The following is a 10801-nucleotide window of genomic DNA, read 5'->3' as shown; positions in this document are numbered from 1 at the left end:
GAGTAACCAAGTTTGTTCCATTTCTCAGCCAGGTGTCTAGCGTCCAATCATGCAACCCCTTGAAAAAGTGTCATGAGTTGCTAGGGAACCTACCCTTGAGAACATGAATCATACTTTAAGCTGTGCATCTGTGTGCTCATGAGGGTGGGAGAGAGAGAGGGAGGGAGAGAGAGGGGGGGAGAGAATGAGATAAGGGGGAGATATACTAGTTGTCTCATGGGGTTCTCTAAAGAAGAGAAGCAGAGAAAACACTTCTGCTCTTCCCCCTCTCTCTTTTCCTGTCTGTTCTTCCTGGAGCCTCAGCACCTTCCCCCTTTCTCTGGATATCTGGGTACACCCCACCCTTAGTTCCCGTGAGCCCAGGTGTGTGAAGGCGGATGTGCTTCCACCTGCCCAACGAGCTGTTGAGCATTGTGACCTGCTGCCAATGCCTGGGGGTGACGTTGCCCAGCTACAGTTGCTGAGGGAACCTAAGTTAGAATTTCTTCACTTTAGGGCGTGTAAAGTCTCAATCACTACAGCGAATTCATGTTGCTTTTCCCTAACTAAATGTAAAAGAGTGTCAGCTTCTGGGATGATTGAAGTTGGAGCATTCCTGCTTGGAAACTGTCAGAAACTCCTCTCTCACTCTCTGCTGAGTGCACTCAACCTGCACAGCTCAAGTGGGAATCATGGGAGAAACACAGGAAACAATTGACAGCTCTCTGAAAGGCCCCTGTCAAATGGCAGATACATCCAGGGCAGCCTTCTGATGGTGGAGTTAGTCTCCATCTTAACAGAGTTCCCAAACTGATGGAAGAGCTAACTTCTAGCCTGAGGAAGCTCACGGTGTGATGGGGAAGACCCAGGTCTTATTTAAAGTAAGTACTTAGGGGGGGCACCCGGGTGGCTCAGTTGGTTGAGCATCTGACTTCAGCTCAGGTCATGATCTCGTGGTCCGTGAGTTCAAGCCCCGTGGCAGGCTCTGTGCTGACAGCTCAGAGCCTGGAGCCTGCTTAGGATTCTCTCTCACCCTCTCTCTCTGCCCCTCCCCCACTCATGCTCTGTCTCTCTCTCTCTCTCTCTCTCTCTCTGTCAAAAATAAATAAACATTTAAAAAATTAAACTAAGTGCTTAGGGGCACCTGTGTGGCTCAGTTGGTTAAGCATCTGACTCTTGGTTTTGGCTCAGGTCATGATTTGGTGGTTGTGAGATCAAGCCCCGCGTCAGGCTCTGTACTAACGGTGTAGAGCCTACTTGGGATTCTCTCTCTCACTCTTTCTCTGCCACTCTCTCCATCTCTCTCTCTCAAAATAAACTTAAAAAAATAAAGTAAGCATTTAGTCTGTTGGGGGATACCTAGTCCCTGTCTTGGGATAATCTCCGGTCTCCTGTGGGGAGGACACTCTCTTATGGGGAGATGGAAAATGTAATGTCACCATGCTGTCCCTCAGAAGTCCTATTGGATAGGTGTGATCAGGCAGACTGGGTGTGACTGTTGGAAAAGAACGGCCAGGACACAGGCTGACTGACTTTCTGACACACAAGGGTTATAGAAACCTAGCTGAACCCTTCTTTCACCCAGGAAATTCTGACCACTCCTTCCTGGTTTCACCTCAAGGCTATTGTGAGATTTTTCCATTCTTGACCAGCTTTGCATCCCATCTTTTGACTCCCCTTTCCCCAAAGGTTTATTGCGAAATTTTAAACATGAAAAGAATTGTGAGTACTCACAATTGGCTACTCAGCAGGTAGACTCTTCAAATGTGAACATTTTGCTCTATCTCCTTCTTCAAACATCTATCCATATATCTATCCTTCAATACATCTTATTTTTGGTATATTTTTAAATAAGATATAGATCATCAGTATATCTCACTTCAAATACTTCAGCATGCATATCATTAAGCAGAATTCAATATTTGCTTGTGGTTTGTGTGTGTGTGTGTGTGTTGGGGTGTTAAATTTATATCAGTGAAATGATAAAATGCACAGAGTATAAGTATATTCTTCCAGGAGATTTGACAAATGCTTACACATGTGTAACCCAAATCCCTATCAAGATATGGAACATTTCTATCATGTAGGAAGTCTGTTCATGCCCATTTCCAGTCAATCACTGTTCTCATCTTGCAGAAGCAATCAGTTTTCATTTTTAGAGAGACCTTTTTAGAATTTCATGTGAATGGAACCGACTAGTATCATCATGTTTTGGGGATCCATCCATTTTGTTGCATGTGTTAGTGCTGTGTTCCTTTTGTATCACCCATTAACGGTTAGAATTTGTTTATCCATTTATCCATTTTTCCCATTACATGGAGTTGTTTCTAGTTAGGGGCTACCGTGAATGAAACTGCTAGGGATGTTCTTGTGCAAGTATTTTTGTGGATGTATGTTTTCTTCTCTTTTAGGGGAATACCTAGAAGTGGAGTTACTGGGTCATAGGGTAGGCATACATTTAGTTCATCCACCTTATTTTGAAATGTCTGTTCAATTCTCTTGCCCTTCTCTTTATCAGGTTGTTTGTGCTTTTCTTGTGTTTTAGTTCCTTGTATATATTTGATACAATTCCTTTAATGGAAATGTTTTACAAATATTTCCTCGTAGTCTGTGACTTGTCATCATTTTCTTTCTTGGGTAGTAAGTAGGATTTATTGGTAGGCCTAAGGAGGGGCAGTGCAGAAGCTCTCAGGAGAGCAGAGCTCACCATTTGCCCTGGGGAACCTCAATTAGGGATGTATCTGACCCCACAGCCATCCAGGATAAACTGTTTTTCAGCCATCATGTCTTCAAATTCATCTGTATTAAACTTGGTAAAACCCCACTTCTTGGAGATGTGGGCCACCTGGCCACCAGGGAACTTGAACTTGGCACTATGGAAGGCTTCAATCACATGCTTCTTGTTCTGCAACTTGGCTTGGAAGGACATGACAACTTGGCCAATGTGGACCATGACGACTGTGCCCTGGGACTTTCCAAAGACACTCTGAATACTGTCTGGAGCCTAGACTGGGGACAGCATGAGTTCAGACATGCATGTTCACTGGGAAGTGTGGTCTCTAAGGTCCCTTAGGACAACCCATACAAGCAACAGACTGCATATATTACTGAGGAAGCCACTGTTTGCAGCCATTGCACACCATTATTTTCTTAACTGTAGTTTTGATGGGCAGAAGTTTTTAATTTTTATAAAATCTGGATGACAATTATTTTTTCTTCTATTGTTTGCCTCCTACCTAAGAAACCTTTGCCCATCTGCAGATCATGAAGATATTCTCTTAAGTTTTATTCTAGAAACTTGATAATTTTAGCTTTTAGATTTAGATCTATAATTTATCTCAAATTAAATTTTGTGTATTTGCTAGATAAGAATGAGTGTTCATGTTTCTCCATATTGCAGCCAGTTTTTCCAGCCATACCTGTTAAAAGATTGCTTTATTCATAAGATTGCTTGGTTCCTCATTGTTTCTGGGCTCTCTATTCTGTTCCATTGAACTATATGTATCTCTTTATACTTCCATACTGTTTTGAAGATAGCATACCAGCCTTGTTGCAAGCCTTGAAATTAGGTAATGTTAAGTTCTCTAACTTTGTTTTCCTTTGTCAAGATTGCCTTGGATATTCTAGGTCCTTTGCATTTCCTCATAAATTTTAGAATAAGCCCATCATTTTCTACAAATAAAGTCTGCTGGGGGTGTCTGGGTGACTCAGTCACTTGAACATTGACTCTTGATCTCAGGGGTTGTGAATTCAAGCCCTACATTGGGCCCTGGGCTGAGTGTGAAGCTTACTTAGAAACAAACAAATAAACAAAAACAAACAAACAAAAACAAAGCCTGCTGGAAACTGGGATTGGGATTGTGTTGTATCTGTAGATCAAATTGGAAAGAATTGACATTTGAACAATATTGAGTCTTTGCCTACAAAAACAAAAATGTCTTCCTTAACTTATCTCAGCGTCTTTTAAGCCGTCTCCAGGGTACAGTTCTTGTACATCTTTTGTTAAATCCATTCCTAAGTATTTTTTATGTTTTTTGGCCTTATTGTAAATGAGTTTTTTTTTTAAATTTCTTTTTCCAATGGTTTGCTGCTAGTATATGGGAATGTAGTTGATTTGTGAGTGTTCTTTTATCTTGTGACTTTGCGACGTTCATTTACTTGTTCTAGTTGCTATTTTGTAGGTTACTTAGGATTTTTTACATAAAAAGTCATGTCATCTGTGCATAAAGTTTTAGTTCTTTCTTTCTGATCTCTGTGCCTTTTATTCCTTTATTTTGCCTAATTAAGCAATTTGGCTCCTGGCCAAAACCTCCAACAAAATATTAAATAAATGTAGTGAGACTGGACATCCTTGTTTTGTTCCAAATCTTAGGGAGAATGTGTATTAAAAATCATACTAAATATGACGTTAGCTGTAGGCTTTTCATAGATGTACTTTATCAGGTTAAAGGAATTCCTTCTTTTCCTAATTTGCTCAGATTAAAAAAAAAATGATGAACAGGTGTTGGAATTTATAAAAACAGTCATGGTTTTTCTTCTTTATTCTGTTAATGTAGTGAATTACATTAATGAGTTGGAGTGTTCAAATAATCTTGCATTCCTAGGATAAACCTCTTTGGTCATGATGTATATTTTTGTGTCTTGCTGGTTTTATTTGCTAACAATTTGTTACGGATCTATGTTCATGAGGGATATTGGTTTGTCTTTTCTTCTTTTTTGTAATGTTTTTGTCAGGATTTAGTATCAGGGTTAATCTGGCATTGTAAAATGCCAAGTTGGGCATGTTCATCTTCCTCTATTTTCTGAGTTTATAGAGGGTTGATATTATTTCTTTCTTAAATGTTTGATCAAATTCATAGTGAAACCATCATTATGGAGTTTTCCTTGTGGGCAAGTTTTTGATAACAAATTAACTTTATTTAATAGATATAAGGCTATTTAGATTTTTCTATTTTATCTCCTGTCATTTTTAGTAACTTTCATTTTTCAAGGAACGTGTTTGAACTAATGCTCTTGCCTCTGACTTTTCTGGAAGGTCAAGGGTGGACCTCCTAGGCCAGTCAGTTCCCCCTCCCTATTTCAACATGCCTCTACCTTCTCTTTCTTCCTTCCCTCCTACCTTAAAGGAAGAATTGTCCTTGATTCTTCCCATTTGAGCTCTCCTCTGACATCAAACCCATGGGTCCTGAACTCCCATTAGGGTTCCAACACCCCCAACACAACATTCGTCTTGATCCTTCCCTCTTTCTGTATTATGGCCCACACTACTGTCCATGCCATGGTATCTTTAGGCATCTCTAGCCTCAGCTCTGGATCTGATAGTCCCAAGTATCAGACCAACTTATAAGTCTAGAATATGTCATGTTTCACTCACTGGTATTTTTCTCATGCTGTCCCTCCATATGGAGTATGTTTTCCCTCAAAGTCTTCCTGGAGAACATTTACACAGTTCTTGAGTAACTTCCTCCTTGAAATCTAGTGAAATCAATCACCTCCTTGTTCTGCGGTCTAATTGGACTGACATTGTGGATAAAAGCATCTGTTATACTTCACTGCATGCATTGGTTGATGTCTTTGCTTCCCCTACTGATACCATAAAGTCCCTGGGGGGCAGGAACCATGTCTGTTCATATTTATATTCTTAGTGCCTGACACCATTTAGGCTCAACATATGTTTGTTGACTGAATATAGAACCATTTTGTGAAGATCAGGGTTTCCATGTGGAACCACTCACGCTTTTCTCCATCAATCCCTTCTCCTGTTCTCTCGGTTCTCCTCCCTTTCCTAAAAGTGTGAAGTCACCAGTGAGTCCTTGCTCTTCTCCATTATTTACCAACATCTGCTCTGCTGGGTCCTTTTCTTTTTCTTCCTTTCAGTCTATGTTGTCTCCACTAAATTTTGAAGCAGAATTTACATTACTCCTGAATGACACATCTCTAAATCTATCTCTTGGCCTTTCCCCTTGCCGCACTCCAATCCATCCTTCCTACCGTGCAATGATTAATTTCATTAAAACATAGCAGGAAAAATGGGACTACATCAAAATAAAAAGCTTCTGCACAGCAAAGGAAACCATCAACAAAACAAAAAGACAGCCTACTGAATGGGAGAAGATATTTGCAAATGACATATCTGATAAAGTGTTAGTATTCAGAATATCTACAGAACTTCTAACTCTCAACACTGAAAAAAAAAAAAACAAAGAAGTCAATAAAAATGGACAGAAGACATGGACAGATGTTTCTCCAAAGAAGACATTAGAGGTGACCAATAGACACATGAAAAGATGCTCAACATCACTTGTCATCAGGGAAATACAAATCAAAACCACAGTGGGATACCACCTCACACCTGTCAGAATGGCTAAACTAAAAACACAAGAAACAACAAGTGTTGGTGAGGATGTGGAGAAAAAGGAACCCTCGTGCATGGCTGGTGGGAATGCAAACTGGTGCAGCCGCTGTGGAAAACAGTATGGAGTTTCCTCAAAAAATTAAAAATAGTATTACCATATGACCCAGTAATTCCACTACTGGGTTTTTAACTGAAGGATATGAAAACACCAGTTTGAAAGGATATGTGCACCCCTGTTTATTGAAGCATTATTTATAATAGTCAAATTATGGAAGCAGCCCAAATGCCCACTGGTAGATGAATGGACACACACACACACACACACACACACACAATGGAATATTTCTCAGCTGTAAAAAAAGAATGAAATCTTGCCATTTGCAACAACATGGACAGATCTAGAAGGTATAACACTAAGTAAAACAAGTCAGTCACAAAAGACAAGTACCAGATGATTTCACTCATATGTGGAATTTAAGAAACAAAACAAATGAACAAAGAAAAAAGGAGACAAACCCAGAAACAGACTCTCAACTACAGAGAAAAAATTGATGGTTACCAGAGTGGGGGCGGGGCAGGGGGGCAATGGGTAAAACGGGTGGACGGGATTAAGAGCACACTTATTGTGATGAGCACTGAGTAGTGTATGAAATTGTTGAATCACTCTATTGTACACCTGAAACTAATATAACACTGTGTGTTGACTGTACTGGAATTTAAAAGAATATATCTATCTATCAAAAAAGATGATAGATACATGATAGATAGATAGATAGATAGATGATAGATAGATATCAGGAAAAAGATTCCCTTGTTCTTTACCACTCCCAGGACAAACCATAGCTACATTGATTGAGTACCACTGCTTTATGAGTGCTGCATAAATGTTAGCTTAGCATTACTTTTTAGGGGTGTGTATTAGTGTCCTGGTAAGGATAGGAAAACTGAGGCTTTAGAACCGTAACTTGCTCAAGGTCACTCAAGTACTAGGAGGAAACGGACCTGGGTCTCTGCTTCCCCGGGGAAGCTGGAATCTTGTTTCCCAATTCTCTTCTCCCTCATCTTCAGGCAAAGATGCCTAGAGCGTAAGCCCTGACAGTTTTTCTTTTTTTGTGATGCAAGGGCTGGCTTATGCTTTGATTGCCAAGAGATCTACTCCAAAGACTGTGACCTCACTATCTGGAATAAACACTTAGCTGGCCACAGACTGGGTAAAGACCCAGGCCACTTCCTCTAACTGAGGCTCCTTTGTTTTACAGATCCTAGCTCATTTTGATAACTCACCATTTGGGCCACTTGTCTTTTCTCTTTCTTGTGCTTTTTTTTCTTAATTTTTAATGTTTATTTATTTTTGAGAGAAAGACAGAGCATGAGTGGCAGGTGGGCAGAGAGAGAGAGAGGGAGACACAGATTCTGAAGCAGGCTCCAGGCTCTGAGCTGTCAGCACAGAGCCCGACGAGGGGCTTGAACGCACAAACCAGAGATCACGACCTGAGCCAAAGTTGGACACTTAATTGAGCCACCCAGGCACCCCCCTTCCCTGTGCTTTAAATTCCCATCTGTATATTTTATTGATTTAGTTTAAAAATTTTTTTTAATGTTTTATCTAATTTTGAGAGAGTGAGAGAGTGCGAGCCGGAGGGGCAGGGAGAGAGGGAGACACAGAATCCGAAGCAGGCTCCAGGCTCCGGGCTGTCAGCACAGAGCCTGACGCAGGGCTTGAACTCACAAACCATTAGGTCATGACCTGAGTCAAAGTCGGACATCTAACTGACTGAGCCACCCAGGTGCCCCATATTTATTTGTTTTATTATTTTTTTAATGTTAATTTACTTTTGAGAGAGTGCAAGCGTGGATGGGGGCAGAGAGGGGGACAGAAGATCCGAAGCAGCCTCTGTGCTGACAGGTAGACAGCAGCAAGCCTGATATGGGGCTCCAACTTACTAATGGCGAGATCATGACCTGAGCTGAAGTTAGACGCTTGACCCACTGAGCCACCCAGGTGCCCCCACCTTTATATTTTAAATTTACCAATAAAGAGTGAGCCTGAGACACCCGTGGCCTCCAACCTTGACCCCAATAAAAACAGAAGCCCCATCCAGATGGGCTCTGTCTCCTCCGGTGACCTCGCTGTGTGGCCCCAGGTGTGCTGTGTAATTTCCAGGACTTGTAAGTAATAAACCTTTATTTTTTAAAAGTTTCCTGACAATTGTTGCTGAAGGGTGGTAGTTGAAATCGTAACAAGAACCACAAGGGCCAATCCAGTCATAATGTTGGTTTGGAAAGGGGAGATGTCTGTGGGAAGCTCACCAGGGCCCAGGTGAGTTGCTTCTGGGCATTTCTAGCCCATTCCATTACCACTTCTAGGTTGAGACCTCACACACACACAAAATAAATTAAATAAAAAGGCCCTGTAGAGAATGTAGAGAAACTCTGGGGCCTATCCTTGTGTATCCTTCACTGTCTTCCAGAAAGGCCATGTGCTGCCACCCTGGGTCTTTGCCTTCACTGGCCCCCTTTCCAGAATGCTTCCATCCCAGCCCCCACCCCCATGTCTGGATACTTGCCAGATTCCTGCCCCTCCTTCCAGCCTCATGCAACTCTCACTTCTTCCAGGAAGCATGACTGGTTTTACCATCTGGGATATCATGACCCTTTGATAGTTTCTTCCTGAAGGTGCTGGTTGTCTAAACTCAGTGTAAGCTCTGCAAGGGCAGGTCCTCTGCGTCCTTCCAGCTAGCCTAGGGCAGCAAATACCGCAGGTCCTTACAAATGCTTCTTGTTGATGCGGGTTTCCCGTTCACCTCACGTCTGGCTCATTCACTCCTTTGATCTTTGTCCCCCCCGTCCCCCAGCTTTACTGAGATTTAATCAACATAGAATATTGTGCACGTTTAAGGTGTATAATGTGAAGATTTGATACATGTATATATTCCGAAGAGATCACCACAGTAGAGTTAGTAAACACCTGGATAACCTCACATAGTTATTTCCTTTTCATGGTGAGAACATTTAAGATCCACTCTTGGGGCACCTGAGTGGCTCAGTTAGTTAAGTGTCCGACTCTTGGTTTTGGCTCAGTTCATAATCTCATGGTTCGTGGGATCGAGCCCTGAGTCGGGCTCTGTGCTGACAGCACAGAGTCTGCTTACATTCTCTCTTTCTCTCTCTCTCTGCCCCCTCCCACTTACGCTCCTGCTCTTTCTCTTAAAACAAAATAAATGAACATCAAAAAAAAAAAAAGATCTACCCTTTTTGCAACTTTCAAGTATAGTACAGTGTCATTAATTATAGTCACCATGTTGTACATTATGTCCCCAGAACTTAGTCTCCTTTTTTTTAAATTTTTTTTTTCAACGTTTATTTATTTTTGGGACAGAGAGAGACAGAGCATGAACGGGGGAGGGGGCAGAGAGAGAGGGAGACACAGAATCGGAAACAGGCTCCACGCTCTGAGCCATCAGCCCAGAGCCTGACGCGGGGCTCGAACTCACGGACTGCGAGATCGTGACCTGGCTGAAGTCGGACGCTTAACCGACTGCGCCACCCAGGCGCCCCGAACTTAGTCTCCTTGTAACGGGAAGTTTGTGCCCTTGACTGGCATGTCCCCATTTCCCCACCTCCCAGCCCCTGGCAATCATCATTCCACAATCTGTTTCTACAAATTTGGGCTTTTAAAAATTCCACACGTAAGTGATATCATAGTCTGTCTTTCTCTGACTCATTTAACTTAGGATAATGTCCTCAAATGCCATCCATGTTGCCACAAGATTTCCTTCTTTTTTATGGCTGAGTAATATTCCATTGTGTACATATACTACATCTCCTTTATCCATTCACCCATTGGTGGACACTTACGTCGTTTCCATGTCTTGGCTTACTGTGAATAATGCTTCAGTGACCATGGGAGTACAAATATCTCTTCAAGATTCTGACTTCATTTTCTTTGGCTATATACCCACAAGTGGGATTGCTGGATCGTAGGGTGGCCTTACTCTTAATTTTGTGAGAAACCTCCCTACTGGTTTCCATAATGGCCGCACCGATTCATACTCCCACCAACAGTGTACAAAGGTTCCCTTTTCTACACATCCTTGCCAGCATTTGTTTTGTCTTGTCTTTCCCCACCACCCCAGCTTTATTGATGTGTAAATGACAAAATTGTAAGGTATTTAAAGTGTGCACGTAATGACTTGATATACATATTCATTGTGAAGGGATTTCCCCCATCAAGTTAAGTAACACATCCATCACCTCACCTCGACACTATGCTAAGTGAAGTAAGTCCAAATACTGTATGCTCTCATTCATATGTGGAATCTAAAATAAAAAGTCAGACTCCTAGAAACAAAGAGTAAAAAGGTGGTTGGCAGAGACTGACGGGGTGGGGGGGGGTGTGCAGAAATAGAAAGAGGCTGGTAGAAGTTATAAGATCCATAAGGTCTGAGGATCTAATGTATAACATGG

The 10801-nt window shown here is 41.8% G+C and overlaps 1 pseudogene; it reads right to left on the bottom strand.

Annotated features, from left to right (window-relative positions):
• Window positions 1–3030: 3030 nt before the first annotated feature.
• On the bottom strand, window positions 3031–3139 carry LOC115501889 (annotated as a pseudogene).
• Window positions 3140–10801: the final 7662 nt, after the last annotated feature.

Source organism: Lynx canadensis, chromosome E1 (genome assembly GCF_007474595.2).
Source record: "Lynx canadensis isolate LIC74 chromosome E1, mLynCan4.pri.v2, whole genome shotgun sequence".
NCBI lineage: Eukaryota > Metazoa > Chordata > Mammalia > Carnivora > Felidae > Lynx > Lynx canadensis.
The sequence above is the reverse complement of the archived record's forward strand: the minus strand, read 5'-3'. Positions and strand labels throughout refer to the sequence as shown.